We start from the raw sequence: 21,572 nt of genomic DNA, 5'->3' as shown, positions 1-21,572 counted from the left end.
CTGGGTGCTCCGGAAGACACAAATAAGAAGAGGTTTCTGCCCGAAGGGCATAGGAGAGAAATCAGAGCGGCACCAAGTTCTGACACACACACCCAGCCGGTGATTAATGATCAAGAGGACGAGGGGATTTTGCTTTGACTTTTCGGTTTGCTCAGTGCTTTGAGTTTTCAGCTTTCAGGGGAATCACAAAGTGAACGTTGTTCCTAAAGAATTCCATGGAAGACGTAAGCTTTCGGGAGCCCTATAAGTGAGAGAAATGTATAAATCCGGAAGGTTAGTGTCCATGTGCAAACTATGGAGGGCAGCAACAGTGAACCAGGATATTGAAAGGCATTCATTGCATTGGGTACAATAGGTCTGGAGGGCTCCCTGGTGAGGGTGATTATTTCATATTTATTACGGGTCCACAAACTACAATTGTTACACAAAATGCACACGTGATAGAAATTCTGCAAATCATGAAGGTTACAACCTGGTGAACGTGTGTTATCATGTACACAAACACGACCCTGGTGCCGACATACGGTGATCATTTAAGAAAGGGACCTCAGTGTGAGTGATACAACAGTGCGTGTGAAAGACAAGATCAGGAAACATAGTGAGTCAGTTGATCTCAGTTTTTAGAGGGGCCATTCTGACAGTGAATTAACTATTTCATGGTGGTAGGGAATCACTCCAAGGCTGTTACATGGAACACAAATAGGATCCTTGTGACCTTAATTGATTACAATAGCTTCCACGCCACACCAGAAGAGGTTGAATCAATGAGCAAGTGATTATCACACCCTGCAGGATATGGGCAGGAAAGAGCGAAAGCAGGCTTACAGAGAGCCGGTTTTGGAAACTAGTTCCACCTTTCGCCCCATTTGGCTTAGTTCGTGCCCAGCAACAGCCTGTGGTCATGCCCGAGCACCATCAGCACTGACTTTAAGGTGTGGAGATGGGCATGGCAGAAGGAGCCACGGAATCTTTCAGTCATACCCAAATTGACAAGACCTTGGAAACCGCCAAGGACATTCGGGCTATGCTGTTTCTCCCTCATTTAGCACAAGAGCCTGTTCTATTGCACGATAAAGAGCACCTGGTCTACGGCTCCCGGACTGTGGGGACTTTGTCTTATTCCCTCCCCATCCCCATCATAGGTCCATCTCCACATATTCAGAAAAAGAGCTGGAAGGTAGGGTTTGAAGCCCTTATGGCTGGAGTGCAGAGTCAGGAAATCAAATGGGTCTAAAAAGAAAGAGGTACCAGCTGAAGAAGGAGAAGTGAATCCAGAAACAAGGAGACACAAACCCGGAAAAGCCAATCTCAAATACAAGTTGGGAATCTAGACCCACAGTGGATCAAAGTCTTGGGAACGGCAACAATCACAAAGGAAGAGACGAGTGAATTCTCCAGGGCCTGCTCCAACTGGCTTTTTATTTCTTTCTGCAATTCTCATGGGTGTCTCCTCTCACAGAGTGCCCTTGGTTGCTGAGGGAGCCTTCTGACAGACTGCAGAGGCCCTGGGATGCTCAATAAATATTTGTGGGGTGAATGACTCAATGATTTTAATTTCGGTTCAAGTCCATCTAGGCACCAGCAGATGTTCAGGGAATCTAAATTAATGTACTTCCCACTCGACGTATATAAATTGACCGATATTACTAACAGGATGTGGAGACAGGGTTGGAACAAATGTGACTATTTATAAAAATCAAAGCTAAGTGAGGCAGTTATAGAACCTTAGAAGTTGGGTCATTTTCCACACTCATTAAGCAGCCTCCAAACAACACTTGGCTTGTAGCATTTGCATTGGTTCCTCGCATATTGCCCAGTATTGCCATATGTCCCTTCCAGTACTGACACTTTTATTTTTCTTGTGCGTCTGAACCCTTTTTCTCTCCACTTGGCTAAGACGAGGGAATCTGCCTTCGATCACTCTGAGTTCAGGTCCAAATGTGTGTTAACAAACTCTCTTTTTGTCGTCCTCAAAACACACACACACACACACACACACACACACACACACACACACTTCATAGTCACACAAAAGGAGAAGTTAGTATATTAACTTTTTCATCAGATACACTTATTTTTTTTTTTAGGAGTGTTGCCTTTAACTTCTGGGAGTGGGAATAGGAGTTATTTTTAAGGCTGCAATAATAGCTGTAATAATAGGCCAGAAAAACAACCAGCAGAATAAAATAAAGGTGAGAATCCATTTGGAAGAAAATACGAGTATAATGGGATACTTGACCCCACAAACATGACCTCAATAGCTGATCAAAAGCATTGTGCTTTCCAAATGATCAGGATGCAATTTAATATAGTAGTAACTGCCCAGGTTACAAGATCAACTGTCACAGTCTGAATTTCTTTGAGTTCATGTTTACAAGCTCTGAATATCTCGGCAGAATAAAAAGCTCAAAACCAGCATACCGCCACTTGAGGCAAAGAACTTACCAAATGCTTCTTGATTCATTTATTAACTGACCGGGCTTCCAGGTTGAATTCAAGTGCACCCTGCTAAGGCTCTGTCTCCGCTACAAAAGCAAAGTATGGGGAAGAAGCGGTAACAATAGTGACAAAACTTGACTCGGATGGTCATGCTCCCGTTAGCACGATGGACTAAACCTCTCATCCCATACCTATATCCTCTGGGATGGAATGGAGGCCAAGAAGAAGTGTGGCACCTCTCAAGAGGGAAACTTTAAGATGAGAAGAAATATGTTTGCATGCCACGTATACACATACTCGGCACCGTGTTCTTCATAAATATACTCATAAAATGCTCTTAAAAGTTAGGTTTTACTTGAAACCGTGTAGGCATGCACCAGACTGATTCATCAGAAACCCCTAGGGTCCAACAGGATCTAGGATCTTTTGGGGAAAGGAACCATACCCCAAAGTACCAGGACCATCTGAACTAGGGTCAGCCTACCTGAACTTGAGAACCCTCAGAGCCAACACTGCACCACACCTCTGAGAATATGCACGGTGCCCTCAGGCCCTGTGGGTTCCAGAGCAAACTCAAGAGGGAAGGTTGCTGTCTCCTGGCCAGAAAAGCCACCCTGGGCTGCCTACCTCTTACTATGTTATTAAAAACAAAACGAAACTCTCTTCAAAAAAGGTGGTCGAGCAGGCCGGAGGCAGCGGCCCTGCATCAGACACAGAGATGCAGATCTTTGCGGAGACCCTGACGGGCGAGACCATCACCCTTGAGGCTGAGCCCATGACACCACTGAGAATGTCAGAGCCACAATCCAAGACAAGGAGGCCATCCCGCCTGACCAGCAGCGTCTGCTTTCTGTGGGCACACAGCTAGATGATGGTTGCACCCTCTCAGACTACAATACGCAGAAAGAGTCCACCCTGCACTTGGCGCTTCACCTGCAGGGTGGCACCACTGAGCCTTCCCTCTGCCAGCTGGTTCAGAAATACAACTGCGACACGACGGTCTGCCGCAAGAGTCAGGCTCGCCCGCACCCCGCGCTGTCAAGTGCCACAAGAAGTAGAGCCACACCAACAACCTGCACCCCAAGAAGAAGGTTACATAAGGCTCATCCACCGGCCCTTCCTTTGTCTGCAGGGTGACATCTGGCCTGAGCCCCAAGGCCCGTGGGCCTCAATCAAGTTTTCCTTTCATTGCAAACCAACCAACCAACCAACCAACCAACGAACCTCAGGAAATCCACATCTCGCCTGGTGCAAAAGCTCTCACATGTAGTACACAGTTTCAGTCAATCCTGGCCTCAGGGAAAACCCACGGTGTCCTAGATATGACTAGAGAAGGACACTGTAAGGACTTTCCATCATTCTTCTCTAGACATTCTTTTCCTCTCCCACTATAGCCTCAATGCATAGATTTCTAAATGTTGAAAGTCTGGATCATGCTAATTAGAAACAGTTTATGCCAGGGCACCTGGGTGGCTCAGTCACTTAAGCAACCGAGTTTGACTCACGTCATGATCTCACGGTTCGGGGGTTCCAGCCCTGCATCGGGCTCTGTGCTGACAGCTCAGAGCCTGGACCCTGCTTCGGATTCTGTGTCTCCCTCTCTCCCTGCCCTTCCCCTGCTCACACTCTGTCTCTCTCTCAAAAATAAATAAACATGAAAAAAGTATTTGTTTAAAGAAATAGTGTATGCCATAACATAACCTGGCAGAGTCGAAGGGCAACAGGATGCCTGTATTTGAGTGTGTCAAAACTGTAGCAAGAGATTGTTCTTTCCATTCTGTCATCCTGTGGAAAAATGCTCCATAGTGACCATCCACAGATGTGTTTAGATGTCTGGTCATCCTAAATCCTTCCCTTTGAAAGCCTAGCATGATGGCAACTTCTTCAACCTTCTGGATAGGGATACTTTATATACCGCACTGGTTATCACAACATAAGGTACAATTTACTGCCGCAGGAAGAAAGTAACCAGGGGTCTCAAGATGAAACCCTCATTCCAGTGCATTTTAATACTTACTGTTTTTAAAGCATCGGGGAATCTGCATCTTGCCCACGGCAAAAGTTCACAGAAAATATGATTACGCTAATATCAGTGCCAGGTGTGGTTGTCGTCTGCGGGCCAAGGAGCAAAGGCCACATAGAGTCCTAACTCTCCGTATGAAAGGCCACACCTCCCTAAAATTAAAGCCAAGAAACCAGAGCAGAGGAGACAAGTAAATATCCCCTTTCCCCGTGGCACCTCCTGCCTAATGGGAATCGTAGTTAATGATCTGAATCGAAAGCGAAGTCTTGTTTTATGGAATGCTCACTCTTTGTTAAGCAAAGCTGTTTGGGCGAAGGACCATTCTATTGATTTAAAAATTGATTTCTTTTTTTCCCCCTTCATATAACTAAAACATGGCTCACAAATCACAGCTCTTTTATTCTTCTGGCTACAACCTAGGCTGAATCTCTCCCAACCTACTCACCGAGGGATGTCTGATGGAGGAAGTAGGAACATTTGGACAGAGATTGTTCAAGATTCTATTAAAGGTTTCAAGTGGCTTCCTTTGAACATTTGGTAATTTATATTTCGAGTCCCTTGGTGTAATTATTGTAATTATCATTAATCATCAACTTCCAGACCCAATCGAAACACAGAACATTGGAAAGGTCAAAGCAATGGAGAATTCTACCAATTCTTCACAGAAGATACGAGGCATTAACATTCTGATGCTCCACTTGTGTGACAAAGATTGTAATGAAAACAGAAAATAGCAAAAGATTAATGTGTTCTCATGATAAGAATCATCATAAGGAAAAGAGAAAGTGGAGCAAACTTAACCCACTCCTGTCACAGAGGCATGGTGATGAGTGGGGTTGAGGCTCCGGGGCGGGCTGTGGCAGCTGGGCCTGACCCTGCCGAAGAAGATCATGCCTTCCTTCTCTTGTGGAGTAACAAAAGATACGAAACCAGCTCAGGAGCACAGTAGGTCACATTTTGAACAATTCAGTGGACTCCTGGTTGTCTCTCTGGCTCCTTCCCTAAGTATCTGGCTCCAGATCAGATCACTCACTGGACCTTCAAAGCCATATCACAACCAGCTGCTAGAAATCCACCTGCATGTTCAAAACAGGACTCATCATCTCTCCCCCGAACTGAATCCCTCCCCGGTGGACAAAATAGGAGAGTGCTGAAACGTCAGATTCGGGTGGTGTCCACACCTGTATTCAGATCCCGGTTTGGGCACATAATACATGATCCTGGGGAAGATGCTGGCCTTTTCCATGCCTCCATTTTCCTATTTGTAAAATGTGCTTAATAGGATCTGCTCCACAGTGTTATTTTAAAGATAAAGTGAGGCAATATACTTAAACTACTTAGCACATAGAAAGTGCTCAATAAATGTCAGCTATTTTTACAGTACAATCCCTTTATTATTATGAAGTCCATCTGGTTACTTAAGCAGAAAAAAGATAAGTCTGGGAATTATGCTGTATTTCTCCATCTCTGTCAAAATGGGACCAAATTCTGTCAATTGTACTCCCTTAATGTCCCTCAAATCTTTTCTTTCGATTTTCATTGCCTCTGCCTTGACTCAGAACCTTACAACTCTTCCCAGCATGAATTTCATTATCATCTTCCTGCCTCTATCCTTGCCCCATTCTAAGCCATCAGCCACACGGGAGCCAAACGCTTTTCAAAAGCACATATCATAATGTCCTTCTGCTTAAATTCGCCTGTGGCTTTCCAGTCCTGTAGCCTTAGCTCCGATTCTGTAGGAAGGCACATGAGGCCCCCATGATCCAACCCAGACTCTCTCCTTTCCACCCGTCCCTTCTCTTGGACACCTCCACATTCCCCATGCCCCAGACATGCCCCATGTCCTGCAAGCCCAGCCTAGGCCTCCCAGGCTTTCTCACCTCTTTTGTCAGTTGCTGTTCCCTGCATCTGAAATCAGTGTCCTCCTACATCTGGTCAGCCACTTCTCTCTTTTTTTTAAGTTTATTTAGTTATTTTGAGAGCGAGAGAGAGCACAAGCAGGCGAGGGGGAAAGAGAAACCCAAGGAGGCTCTGCACAGGCAGCGAGGAGCCCGATGCAGGGCTCAAACTCACCAACCGTGAGATCGTGACCCGAGGCAAAATCAAAAGTCAGATGCTCACCGACTGAGCCCCCCCAGATACCCCTCCGGGCAGCCACTTCTAATCCTTGAATGACTCAGCACGGGCATCACCTCTCACAAGCTTTCCCTGAGCCTCTTCTCCCTCACATCGTGTTAAATGTCCTCACAGCACTGAAAATGCTCTTCTGCCAATATTGATGTTGGATTTTATTTTACGTAGGTCCCCATCCCCCACTGGGCCCTGAACTCTTAGAAAGCAGACATTGTTCTCTCATCTCTGTGAAGCTGCTTCTTAGCCTCGTGTCTAGCACGTAGGAGATGCACAAAGAACTCTCGAGTAAATTCACACATCTTTCTTGTCTCTCTTGCTCTCTACAATTATGAATCAGAAGAGAAGTGAAATAAAATTTAATTACTTCCTTTTTGTTTCTGGTTCACCATTAAGCCGGGAAATGAGTTGAAAAAACTCCTAAAGTTAAAGGGAAAATAAGGATTGTGGATGATCTACACATTTCCAAGATCATTCAGATTCTTTGCATTGGCTGCTGATAGAAGACAGTAGGGTCCACTGAAATGTACCAGCAGGCTGAAGATAATTGTAGTAATTTGCTGAAATGTGTCCCCTTAAATTGCCCCTGTGTAACAGAGAAAGGAATGAGCGACATTATGAAGACAAATTTTAAAAGCTAACTTTTTCATCTGAGCAGAGATGCAGGGGAATTGTCCCCTACGACTGACTAGTTTTCTGGAAGTCCATTAAGGAAGCCAGCAGGGAAAACCTTAAGGAGCAGTAGTTCTAACTGACAACACAAAGGTAGAGAAGTCAGAGTCCATTCTAGCACCCTACAGAGAGGGTGTGCTGTCTGTCTCTCTGCCAGGGGCAAACAGCCACCATGAGAACGGTAGATGCTCTAGCTGGTCCCTCTGTTTGAAGAGTCCCTCTCTTCACTCCTACTAATGTGAGAGGGAGAAGAACTCCTCAGCAGGAGAGAGTCCACTCAGAAGACTCCAGAACACTCCCTGGTACAGAGACCACAGGAGCTTCGCCAGTGGACACTCTCTGGAGCTGGGCTGACCAGGCTGGCTATCTACTGCTGGAGGCAGTGACAGTCAAGAGAAACTAAATCACAGTCAAGGAACAAAGCCAAGTTTGTAGCTAGAGAGATAGTACTGAGGTCTGAGGGGAGAAACATGGTCAGAAACGGGAAACGGTAACAACATCAGAAGCCCTGAGTGGGTGTGAAATAGATCAGGGCAAGGGACTCTGGGTGAAGGCTGTGGTTGAAGCAGGGAACCACAGCCTGGTTAGAGGGCAGACTTTCATGGGCTGTGGCCTGTGTAGAGTGAGGGTGGTTTGAGTTCTTAAAACAGCTGGTCAGGACAAAGCAGCAGGAGCTCTTTCACAGAAAAAGAAAAATATGAAAATGATTTCAAGTGAACCATTTTCCATAGCACCACAAGGAGGAAACGGAGGGAAATCATTCATGAGGCTGGAAAGCAGGGGGACATGGCCACACAAAGGGAAAAGGAAAAACTCAGAACCCCAGAAGCTACATAATGAGTGTCCACACTGGGTCAGCAGCTTTAGAGGCAACCATCCTGCCTTCACCTGAAGTGCCTGTAGGCACCTGATGAAAACCCCTGTTGGGTTGAGACAATTCCTCCCATTTTCTGTGCAATCCCACCTCACATGTGATCTGGCTTTCCCTGCTCTGTCTATCCCCGCCATACTGACAAATCCATCGGGTGGTCTCCCTTGCCTTGTAATTCATCTCCATAAGATGCTGCCTCTCAGCTCACCTCCTCTGAGCTGTGCATTCCACAGCCCTCATGCTTGTTCAGGTCTCGCATGTATTGCACCCTGACCAGGCCCAGGGCAGAGAGCGGTGTCTCCCCAAGCGTGTGTGCATGTGTTGGAGAAGATGCCCCATAAAAATCCTCAAGTGTAACAAGACAAAACTACTCATAGCTCGAGAAGGAAATGATTTATGGTCGTTGTTAAAGAAAACCAAGTTTCGAGGAGCTGGATGGCTCGCCGAGAGCCTGTACGTGCATCTGATATGTAACAAAGAGTTTTCTGCAATACATTCCATTGTGTACTTGATACCAAATCCTTCATGGAAACAAAATAAGATCTCCAGAGAATGGAAGTAAGGTGAATTCCAGGAACACGGAAGTCCTGGGCATGAAAATGAGTCATAGAGGAATAGGATATTCATCCATAACTCCAAATGATGAGAAGGATTTGGGTTGAAAAAAGAACACACACATTAGAAATAATAGGATTGGGGATGAGGAAGCTATGTCTCTTTCAAATGGAAATTTCCAGTTGAGCTCATCAAGACAACTTAAAAACAAATATAGAGGAATACTCTCAGATTTAACTGTGTAGCTAGTAACTCTGGAAGGGTGATGTCCAAAAAAGGCAGGTAGAGTTAATAATATCCAATTATTCTGGATTTAAAAAATACTTGAAAAGGAGTCACAGTCAATTTTGAAAACCTAATTAATGATAAGTAAAACAAAGTTGAAATTATCAGGAAGACAAAAGAATAAACAAAAAGATGTCGCTAAGACTTGATGATCTGATGATCATGATTAAAATGCCAGTTGAAATGTACATCCTGTTGATTATGAATAAGCTCATTAGAAGGAAGTGTTAGTGGGGCACCTGGGTGGTTCAGTCCATTGAGCACCCATCTGATTCTTGACCTTGGCTCTGTCATGATCCCAGGGTCATGGGATCAAATCCCACGTGGAGCTCCTTGTGAGTGTGGAGCCTGCTTGAGATTCTCATTCTCTCTGTCTCTCTCCCCCTCTCTCTCAGTCTTTCTCTCTCCCTCTGCCTTTCTCCCCCTCTCCCCTACTTATGCTCTCTCTCTCTCTGTCTCTCTCTCTCTAAAATAAAAAAAGAAAAAAGGAAATGTTAGTAAGTCTCATTCTCTATAGTCTAAAAGGGGATATCCACCCCACCCCACTTCCTCCAGTGGCTATTAGAGGGGTTGACAGGGTAAACAGTAGTGGGCTACTGGGATGCATTCTGCCATCTCAGCAAACCCAGTGCTGGCCCCTGAGTTTTAATGGAACCAGAGAGATTGTGTGGGTAGGTACTGAGCCCAGGTGAGAAGAGCATAAACCCGGAGCCGTGTGAAATTAACAACCAGTATCAGCACCGAAAACAAACCATGTGAGTTACAGAAATATTCAAAAGATGCTGTGCATACAAAGGGTAACAGAGCCCATTTGGATTCTGAAGGAGAACAAAAGCTATAGGAACTCACACAGTGGTTAAGAACGTGGCCTCTGAAGGTAGATTGTCCGGGTTCAAATCCCCATGAATTACCAGCTGTACACTTTTGGGCAACTTATGCAACCTCTTTACGCCTTGCAAATTTCTTTGGAAAGTAGTGATAGTAACAGTACACATTCCTTAGGCTGTTACAGATTAAGTAAGTTCAATCATAGAAAGCACTTTGGAAAATGTGGGGCACGAGACAAGCTACCTACTTGCTACCATTGTTATCCAGTACAGATTACACATCTTAGAAATCTAACCATGAAGCAAAAGCCAACATGAAACTCAGGGGCTTGTTGACAGGTCATGGCAACATTAATTGAATCAATTACTAATTTTAAGTGCAAACAATATGTTGGGCACTTTGCTAGGTACTTGACACATTACAGTAAATGATGAGATCATATGAAGGAGCTAGAGGGATTGTATATCCATCAGTCTAGGTATAGAAGTGAGCTGGAGAACATTTGAAAATTAAGTGTTCTTTTTTTTTTTTTCCTCCTTTCCTGGAAAACCGAATCCAAAAGCCACTGGGTGAGACAATCCAAGTTGGTGGTTGGAAAGAGCCAGGATTTCCCAGAGCTGGGGGTTAGAGTTCTTAAGATTGAGAAAGGGAAGGTTCAAGAGGGTGGTTGTCATGGGGCATCAGAGCCTGGCTAGGATGAGGAGGGCATCCAAGAGAGAGGTGTGGACCACAGCAAGATGTCACACACAGAATGGGGTGAACAGGGCATCGCACACAGAGGGATTGACCAAGGCAGTAAGTATATTGAGGCTGATGGGAACCAGGTTTCTCACCGATCAACAAAGTTACAAATAAAGAGAGAACACTAGAGTAAACCCTGACACACTGGCCTGGAACTGGATGCATCCATGTGAACTCTGATTTTCCACATACACAGATAAATGTAGACATAAATAGAGATCAATTGCCAACAAGATACCCCATCACCCTCTCATACTTTAGTGTATGTTTCCTACAGAGACATTCCACATATTCCAATCAAGAAAGACAGGTTTTCCCTCAGGTTTTAAGGAACCACAGCAGTGCAGATCTGTGAATGCAACCAGCCTTGGGTCAGGGCCCAGAGCAGAAAAAGAGGGGGAAAAACAGATCTCCCCCACTCTCTCGGTCTCACAGGACAGGAGCCCTTTGTTCCAGTTGTCTGGCCAGAAAGACTGGCTTCTCCCAGATTGTGCTGCCTGCACCCACTGCCAATTCCCTGGTTTGGCCTGCTGTTGGGTCAAACCTGGAAGAAAAGGAGTCCATGGGGAAGGAACTCACCCCTCCTTTACTCCTTGTTCTTTAAGGTTGAACTTTCCTCTTCATTCCAGCTGCTACTGTTTACACTTCTGCCCTTGGGAAACTGGTTTTTTTGTTTGGGATCTTGGTTTTGTTTTGTATTTTAACCAGTCTTTACTTGTTACCACCGGAAGTCATAGACTTTATAGGCCCTACTCCATCTTGGCAGAAATCCCGGCACCTTTTCTACATCTGTCAGCAGGAAAGGCCAGCTTCCTGGATGTGCTATCTGTGCAATCACATGGGGCTCAAGGCTTAGGAGGACCCTGTGCTTGCTTTAATGCTCTGTTGCTGCCATCTTGAAATCCTTAATAATTTTACCAACCAGTATGAGTGAAGTTCAATGGAAATGGAGCACATACATGGGCTTAGGAGATCCACACAATATGCGCACTACTGTTTCGTGCTAGCCCCATTAGCATGGAGCATTCATGATGTCTTGTGAGTACATGATCAGCATATTATATCTATAACTGACGCCTCCAAGAGGCCATACTTCCTGCTAGAAGCACAACTTTCTTTGAATGCAGAAAGAAGACAATGATGTTTTAAGAAACCCAAATGACCAAAGAAACCTGTCATACCATTTTTATTCTATTTCCCTATTAGCCTACAACTGACACTGAAAATGATGGCTTCGGAAGAAAGAGAAAGACAATAGTTCCTTTATGAAACAGTGCCTTTACTTTCACTCCATTTTTACTTATCAGTAGGGCAAAGTAGAGAGTATGGGTAGAATGCGGACAAAGAAAGAAGTGAAATAAAAACAGCTGAGTTAGTTTTGTGTGGCATGTCCTCTATCGTGGTAAGAACAAAATACATATGTGTGTACAAATTGTGTAATTTCGGTGATTCTGCATAACAGTTCAATGCTCTTATATTTGCATTTAAAACTGGCATTGCACAATATAAAGATAAATGGTAAAATTGATGCTAATAATTTAATATTTTAATTTTTTAACTTAGAATAATGTTAAATAGCAAATAAAAAATACTATGACAAGTTGAGAGAGAGTTCACAGAAGAAAGGAAAAAGCTTTGTATTTAGTTACTTTTCCTGGTACTTCTTTCCTGACTTTTGAACACGGGATCCTGTATTTTAATTTTGTACTGGACCCTGAAAAATATGTAGCCATCCCTGTCTGTTAATTTTGGCTTGAATCCAGATCCAATTTTGGATTCTCCTAAGGAGTTCTCAGTTTATTGGCGATATGTTCCTCCTCAGCCTACCTCGCTAATAACCCCTCCTCCCAACTCAAATCCAGGAAGCATATTAGCCTGCAGGCTGAAATTCAGAATACCTGAGATGAGATTAAGCATTGCACCCTGTAAATATCCTTCAGGGCAGGCAGTTGGACTTGACAGCCATTTTTTTGTTTTACGTCTTTGCAAAAACATGGCCAGTCCTGTTTGCCTATGTATCAAGAGCAGTAAAATGCCCAAATAATCCTATCAGCGCTAAATTAAATTGACTCTCAATCTATGCCATAATTTGCCATGATGGATTCCGTGGAATGAGCCTCAGAACATGGCTTGGCATGCTGTTTAAGATTACATGTTTTCGGGGCGCCTGGGTGGCGCAGTCGGTTAAGCGTCCGACTTCAGCCAGGTCACGATCTTGCGGTCCGTGAGTTCGAGCCCCGCATCAGGCTCTGGGCTGATGGCTCGGAGCCTGGAGCCTGTTTCCGATTCTGTGTCTCCCTCTCTCTCTGCCCCTCCCCCGTTCATGCTCTGTCTCTCTCTGTCCCAAAAATAAAAAAAAAAAAATTAAAAAAAAAAAAAAAGATTACATGTTTTCATGTGTAAAGCTGCAATACCAACTTCATGAATTGTTCTTAGGGTTGTATGAACATATAGAAGTTGCTCACTAATGCATAAATATTTGCACTTGGCCATTAGTCAACTTTCAATCATTGTCCAAATAGCTCATGAGATTTATATTGCAATTCTCTCACTTCTCTGAACCTAGAGATGATTGAAAAAACAACGCAGCCCATGTAAAGTGCCTTGTGAAATAATGCATTCAAGGTTTTGAAACTACATATGTGGCTTATTACAATGATCGTATTCAAAGTGTTCAAGGTGTATCTTGAATTAACAAGTTTCCTTGTCCTTCTCTTCTTACCTTTACCATTTTTCTCAACACTTCAAATCTGAGCACTTTCCTTTGTTCTTACAAAACTATGGGAACTGATCAAATTCTGCCACACTCTTCAAAACTCTTCTGTCAGTTCACTGTTATGCTTTTTTCCCACCTGATCAAATCAACTTATGGAATGTCTTGACTTGTAAAATTCATAGAAAGAAATGGACTCACCCGCTGCTAAAATGATGAGAACATTACAGATGGCCATGATGAGAAAGAGCACTGTTGTTTTAATCTGAGCAAAGTAATCTTGCAGCGGCATAAAATTAAATGCTAACCTTACACTGGTCCCTAGTTTGTTGTAACATAAAATTAAAAAAAAAAAAAAAAAAAAAAAAAAAAAAAAAAAAAAAAAAAAAAGAAGAAGAAATTTTCAAGTACCTTAGGCTTATCCTTTATCTATATAAATTTTATTTAGTTCTCTTAGATGCAATTAGGGTACAAAAAATAAATACAGATGTTTATAAGTTTGAACCCCTTTCATTTACAACTTTGATGGGTTTATCTATCTTAGTTTGTGTTTCCTGTAATTTTCTCTAGGACAGAAGAAAGACACACTAAGTGATGTGAGCTTACAATAGGAAGGACAAGTCTTACCCAAGCAAGTGGATGATTTACATTTGCCATGTAAATGCGATTTTTTGCAGTTATGTCCCAATTATTTATGGCATTAAGGGACAGGGATAGCACAGATGAAAGAATCATAGCATCTCAGGGTTGGAAGTGTTTAAAGGTCCTGTAGTTCCATCACTCATACGATGGTTAATTTAATTCCACAGCCTCCTTCCTATACCAAGTAGACTTCCAGCATGTGCTTGAATATCTTTAGTGATGGCAAAAGGCTAGCTCATTTCATCCTTGAATAATTCCATTAGATTTTGGTTCAATCTAAAGGACAAATCTTTCTATCCTTCTATAACTTCTACACATATTCTTTGATAATGGAAGGCAAGGACTATACTTATCAATCTTTGTATCTCTAGTGCTTATGATAGCACCCAACTGACACACAGTAGGACTTCATTAAGTATTTACTAAATATAACTGAAATACAGGTCCAAAAACAGTGTTTCCCAGGCTGTCTTCTCTCCAGCTCTTCAAGAATTCTTCCTAGTCATGACTTCAAACTCCCTTATCATCCTGGTGCCTTCTCACTAAATGACTTTTATCTGTATTCCCTTTCTAATTATGTTGTCTCCAAAATAAAACAGAATATTGTTAAGTTTGTTCTTACAAATACAGAGTATAACATACTAACAACTCCATCAACCTAGAAATGATATAGCTCAGAATTAAAGTACCCTGTGTCAGCAGCTACCTCCTACAGAAGGGCGCTGGTATTAAACCAAGTGTTTTACCAAGGGGCTGCCTCTGCAGAACTCTGTTTTCCCGAATTATATTCATAGATTTTTGTGTGTGTGGACAAAAGCATAAGACTTCAATGTAACTTGAGTGAAGGCTAGAAACATCTGGAGACAGTGGGCATTATATAAACTCAAGTTTAACTCTGACACTAACTTGTTACTGGTTGTGTGATCTAGGCAAGGAACTTCCATTTATCAGAGTCTCATGTTCCTTTGTTAATAAGGGATGGAATGTCTATTATTTAAAAATCATCTTTTGGGATGCCTGGGTGGCTCATTCGGTTGACTGTCCGACTCTTGATTTTGGCTCAGGTCATGCTCCTGGGGTTGTGGGATCAAGTCCCATGTTGGGCTCCACACTAAGCATGAAGACTGCTTGGGATTCTCTTTCCTTCTCTCTCTCTCTCTCTCTCTCCTTCTGCCCCTCCCCACTCACACATGCACATGCTCTCTCTCCAAAATAAAAAAAAATTGTAAAGAAATAAATGAATAAATATTGTCTTTTGAAGGACAACTGGGAGAACAGAGGTGCCATTTAGTGAATCAGGATGACTACAAAAGAAGATATTTGATAAGTGCAGGCTTGGCATTCGGTTCTGTTTTAGGTGCATTAAGCTGGAATGCTTATTAGGCAATGGAGTGGTAATGTCAAGTAGACAGTAGAAAACACATGCCAGGATTCAGAAGGCTCTAGGCTGCAGCTATTGATTTGGAAGTTCAAAGCTGTAGATTCATATGAGTCATGAGATTTGGGAAGTTTCCTAGAAAATGACAGTGAAGAAAAATGACCTTGGTCCCTCTAATATTGGGAAGAAATAACAATGGAGACCAAAAAAGAGAGATCAATGAGGTGGGAGGGAAACGATGAGAGCGACGTCCTGGAAGAAAAGCTCCTTACCACTGCTTTCTGTTATCCTGCTGAGAGGTCAGGTAATTTGAGGAGTCACACATTAGCTCCAAACTCCAGCTCCTGGAAAACTCCCTGACATATTGTAGGCCTTAATGAAGTGGTAAGTGTTATTATTTTAGACCTTGACTCAGTTGTCCAAATATTTATTCTATCTTCCAACATCAATAGTTCAACCCAATCACAGATCTGAAGTAGAAATCACGACGGATGCATAAGAAAGAGTTCTCCAGGACAGAAACTGACTGACTAACTAGCACCCCTTGGGTACACTTGCCAAACCAGGGGTGATACATTTAATGGTGGTCATATTCTCTCCAAATGTCTCCCTTTTGCTCAAAGGAATAGCATCAAAGATCGGTCCTATTGCCCGCTGCTGAAAAATATGTTACTTGTAATCAATTCTCCAATTTTACAGCCTAATAAGTTTATCTAAAAAAAAAAAAAAGAAAAAAAAAGGAAGAAATTGGGTTTGATCTCAAATGATTTCGCCAGAGTGAATCCATGCTGACTCCTGATGATCCTCTTAACTCTGAACATGACATCTTCACACTAACACATTTTTAAAACTCATAAAAGACCGAAGACAAAATTTGGGGGTGGTTCGTGTACTCTTTTCCTACCCCTCTTTATCTTTTAAAAATCGAAAACTGTACCTTTCTCATCTTCAGTGTATCTTTCAGCCGTGCCAATTTATAAAATTTGATATCAGGAACGTGCTACAACTCTCTGACAAGGAAGTGTATGTCAGCTGTAAAGGCAGTGTTACCTGGTCAATTATAGGACAGTAAATCGCGGACACAACTTACAAATTCAAAAAGCTCAATGAATGTCAATGAATCCCAACCAGGATAAACGCAAAGAAAATCATGCTCAGGCATATCATGATCAAACTGAAGAAAACGAAATACAAAGGGAAAAATCCTAAAAGTAGCCAGAGAAAAACAACACATTACATACAAGGAAACAGTAGAAATTACCACAAGGTTTTCAACAGAGATCACGGGACCTACACAGCGCAAACATCTTTGAAGCACTGGAAACAAAATACAAACAACTGAACCAAAAAAAAAAAAAAAAGAAAGAAAGAAAGAAAGAAAGAAAAAAAAAAAACCTATCAATTACTAATTCTATATCCAGTGGAAATATTTTTCAGGAATGACGTTGACATAAAAACATTCTCAGATGAAGGAAAACAAAAGAACTTGTCACCATCAGATCTCCTATGAAAGAAATGCTAAAGGGAGTTTTTCAAGTTGAAGAAAAATAGTGTCAGAGGGAAAACTTGAAACTTAGGAATGAAGGAAGAGTGACAGAAATGGTAAATATTTGAGTAAATGAGACAGCCTATTTTTTTCCTATTATGTTCCTTGCAATGTGTGTGATTCTTGAAAGAAAAAACTTGTAAGTTTATTTGGGGCTGGGGGGGCATTTTATATACACAGATATAACATGTATAAAAACTATAACACAAAGAAAGGATAAATGGGACATATATGGTTGTAAGGCTTTTACATTTTACTTGAAGTGGTAAAATACTAATTATAAATACCAGAAAACTCGGTGTGAATATTATAATAGTTAGAGCAACAACTAAAACAATACCAAAAGATATACTCAAATAGTTAATGGATGAATTAAATGAAGTACTAAAAATATTCAAGTAATCTAGAAGAAGGCAAAAAAGAGAGAACAGAAAAAAAAAATTCAAAGGGAATAGAAAAATAATAAAAGGGTGGACTTAAATATTAACATATCAATAGCTACTTTAAATGTAGATGATTTAAGTGCTCCAGTTAAGACATTGTCAGATTAGGGGTGCCTGGGTGGTTCAGTCAGGTAAGCATCTCACTTCAGCTCAGGTCATGATCTGACTGTTCATGAGTTCGAGCCCGGCATCAGGCTCTGTGCTGACAGCTTGGAACCTGGAGCATGTTTCGGACTCTGTGTCTCCCTCTCTCTCTGCCCCTCCCCAGCTCATGCTCACTCGCTCGTGCTCTCTCTCTCTCTCTCTCTCTCCCTTACTCAAAAATAAATAAACATTAAAAAAAAGACATTGTCAGATTGGATTAAAAAATGAGATCAAATGATAAGTCGTCTATAACCCACCTTAATCATAATGGCATAGTGAAACTAAAAGCATATAAAAAGACCTCATACAAACACTAATCCAAAAAAAAAGCTGCATCGGTTATATTAATATGAGAAAATGTTGATTTCAAAATGAAGAAAATTGGGATAAAGAGGTTTATACTACGTAATTGATGTAATACACGATGTAATTGACCTTTTATAGGGTCAATTTCCCAAACAGATATAACAAACTTAACTGTGTGTGCACCTACCAGTGGAGATCTCAGAATACATGAAGCAGAGACTGATAGAACAAAAGGAAACATAGGCAAGTCTGCAGTTATACTTAGAGACCTGGAGACTCCTCTCGTGGTAACTGATTGTACAAGGAGATGATTAATCAGCAAACACATCCAAGACTTGAGAAACATTCTCAAACAACTTACCCTAATGACCTCTATGGAACACCCTACCCACAAACAACAGAATATGCATTCTTTTCAGGTATACTTGGCACATCAGTAAAAGCCACCATGTTCTGGGCCATATTTGAAAGGTAAAGCACACAGTTCCTATTTCCCTGATCACCTGTTGGCGGATTTCAGGCACATGACATGAGACCGAGGTTGAGCATGGCTGCTTAAAGAGGCTGCCAAGAGTGACTAATTTGAAATGTGAAAAATGCAACCTCACATGTGTCTCTGAATCATCTAACGTACGTAACATATCGTGTGTTGCTCTTACAGATACGAATGAATATTAGAATAGATGGCCTAAAGCCAGAGTAAGGAGCAAAACTTTGGAATTAAAGTACGTATCTCTTTTGAGCAAGTATTACTGATAATTATAGATGAGTACGGTTCATTCATTTAAGATGCCCCTTCTGTTCAGAAATACAGCTGACCCTGAACAGCACGGGTTTGAACTATACAGGTCCACTTACATGTAGATTTGTTACAGTATAATACTATAAATATATTTCCTCTTCCTTATGATTTTCTTTTTTAAGTTTTTAACATTTATTTATTATTTAAAGACAGAGACAGAGCATGAGCATGGGAGGGACAGAGAGAGGAGGGGACACAGAATCCCAAGCAGGCTCCAGGCTCTGAGCCATCAGCACAGAGCCTGACGCAGGGCTCGAACTCAGAAACCGCGAGATCATCACCTGAGCCAAAGTCAGATGCTTAACTGACTGAGCCACCCAGGCGCCCCCTTATGATTTTCTTAATTACATTTTCTTTTCTCTAGTTTACTTGGTTACAAGAATATAGTACATAATACATATAACATACAAAATATGTGCTAATTGACTTTATCAGTAAGGCTTCCAGTCAACAGCAGGCTATTAGTGATTAAGTTTGGGGGGGGAATCAAAGTTATAGGTAGATTTTGAACAGCACAGGGTGGAGGGGGACAGTCAGCAGCCCTAATTGCCATGTTGTTCAAAGGTCAACTGTACTGTTGATTATAATGCAAGTTATGTTTGGTGCTTGAAAGCAATTACAACCCTGGTATTTAGAGACTACTCCTTAATGTAAGTACCTTCAAATGAGAGAACTTTGTTACAGTCATCCAGGCCACAGTCCTCATACACCCTCCCTTACATACCCTCTTGCTCTGATTCTTTCCCATGCAATACCTCAGGCCGCCATTAACACAGTACCCCCTCTTGATTAATAAGAAAAGGAGCTTAGAATGTGTTTTATCATCTTCAGCTTCCTGGTGTTTGTCAAATACTCTTGTTTTACAAGAAGTAGTTTTCTTGTAGGGCTGTGAGTGTGTCTGCATAATTTTTCATCAAGGCAATAATGTAGGATCCTAAATCACGAGCATTCTTTGCAAGTCCCTTAAGTGTAGTGTAATTTGGAACCGGCAATCCATTTCAAATTCGGTAAATTAAAGGGGAAATAGCCAAGCACGAGTTAGAGGAGCAGGCCTGACTCCCACACCTGCAATTTCAACCAAATGACATAAAATGCCAAGCCATTATTCTTCCAATTTAGCTTCCTCAGCTTTCATGTTGAAAACCAAATTCATTCTAAAAGTAATCAAATCAGATAAGGACTTGGGCTGGGGTGGGGATGGGGGTGGGGGTGGAATGCTAATGATGCAGCCAGAGGAAATGGTTGGAAGATTCCGGTGTTTTAACATTCAGGTTATTTTGTGGAGCATATTTTAAAACGATTTTTTTTCAGGTTAGTTTAATTGGAGTATCAGAAATCCTTTCATCTGTTTTGACAATGGAAATGATGATGTGCAGCCTGCACTGTGTTTATACAGTTAGAGATAGGAATATCCATATGGATGCTCCAGCTACTGAGAATTTAAAAGGACAGGAGCAGCTAAAGGCCGATTAGCCATGGAGAACATTAGCTTCGATACTTCTCATACAGAGCCAGACATTACGTCAAGCATGACAAGCCACTCTAGCATAAAAGTATTAGCGGCCTCCAAGTCTCGGGCTTACCCTTAAGTTATTTCATTAAAATACAAAATCATGTTGACCTAATTTTTTGACAGGTTCCGAAGAGAGCAAAGATCTCCTCTCTTGCCATACCTACCCCCTCTCCCCCTCCACGCCGCCGTAGCTCTGGGGAGTTAGCCAGTTTCAAGTCCTCGCAGAGTGCCAATCCCTTGTATTTTAATCAAGGTAGAAGCTCCGGCTTTAAATGCTTTCTCCCCGCATCTCCAAACATGTATGCTGAGACTCTTCACTGGCACGAGAACTTCTTTCAATAGCGGTAACTCTTCCTGTCCTTGGGGGGAAGAGAGCTACTCAGCATTCAGTGGAGAAGCCGGAACCGCCTGGATCGGTCTCATTATGTAGGCCATATGCAATAAGCCCCCGTACCTAACAGCTGCTGGTGGTAGGATTAAGGGGAAAATATTTAATTTGATGCAGGAGCACGTGCGCGTGATTTCAGCTGTAGCTCTTACCTGCTCCCCGGGGTGTGTGTGAGATATATGATATAACGCAGAAATCATTTAATTGTGTCAACACGATGTTGGGATGTTTGTTTAAAGTAAAAATTAGTTTTTGCCGCATAAATTGATTAGTTGACAGGCTATTCGACTGTCACAGGGGCTACTGGATACAAAGAAAAAAATTGGCTTGGTTAATCTGAGCAAAGGGGAACAAGTCCTTTGAGATCTGGGGAAAGACACGCAATGTAAATTCGGATTAGTCTTTGTGTTCTGTAAATCAATAAAACAACAGGGAAGTGTGAAGAATAGGCTAGATCATCTATCAAACTGGTTTTTATTGTGTTTCTATTTCTATCCCTAGTAAACATGTGCCTTCGGTTTCCCGTGAATAAAAGCATTTGACAAAGGAATAAAAATGGACTGGAGTTCACCATAGACGCAGTGCCAATGACAAAAGGGGTGGGGGGGTGTCGAGAAAAGATGAGAATCAAAAAGGCTGCTTCCTGCAATCTCAAAGCTAGATCATTTTAAAATTCTCAGGTGACAGGTGGTGAAAGCGAAGATAGATTTTATATATCTACTGCAATGAAGACTGTACCTTATGCAGAATACTAATCAGGGTTTTTTTCTAAGGCAACTGCATTGTCTTAACAGGCTTTAAAAGAAATAGAGGTGCACGCACGCACACACACAAAAGAAATCAGTTAAGAAGGCTATGTTGCGTCCGAGACTTCTCCCCACCAATCACTTTTAATCACAGAAGAAATAACAAACGCGCTAAAATAAGAAAACACTAATTTTGTGGCCCAGTGAAGGGTCCAGCTCTTTTAAAACTGTCCTCGTGTTCTTTAAGCCCTCTTTAAAGGCAAGTATTGCACCTGATTGCTTTAATTGAGGGAATTCTTTTATTTGTGTCGACAGTCTGCATCGTCATTGTGTTTTACCTTTCGGTGCATGCAGAAGCTTGTTCTAGGACCTCCGCCCCACGCCACACGGTGCACTGGGATACCGCA

At 42.1% G+C, this 21,572-nt stretch overlaps 1 pseudogene; it reads left to right on the top strand.

Annotated features, from left to right (window-relative positions):
- Positions 1 to 3,157: 3,157 nt before the first annotated feature.
- Positions 3,158 to 3,539, top strand: LOC101100219 (annotated as a pseudogene).
- Positions 3,540 to 21,572: the final 18,033 nt, after the last annotated feature.

The sequence above is a fragment of the Felis catus genome, chromosome B3, assembly GCF_018350175.1.
Source record: "Felis catus isolate Fca126 chromosome B3, F.catus_Fca126_mat1.0, whole genome shotgun sequence".
Taxonomy (NCBI): domain Eukaryota; kingdom Metazoa; phylum Chordata; class Mammalia; order Carnivora; family Felidae; genus Felis; species Felis catus.
This window is presented reverse-complemented; position numbering and strand designations above follow the sequence as displayed.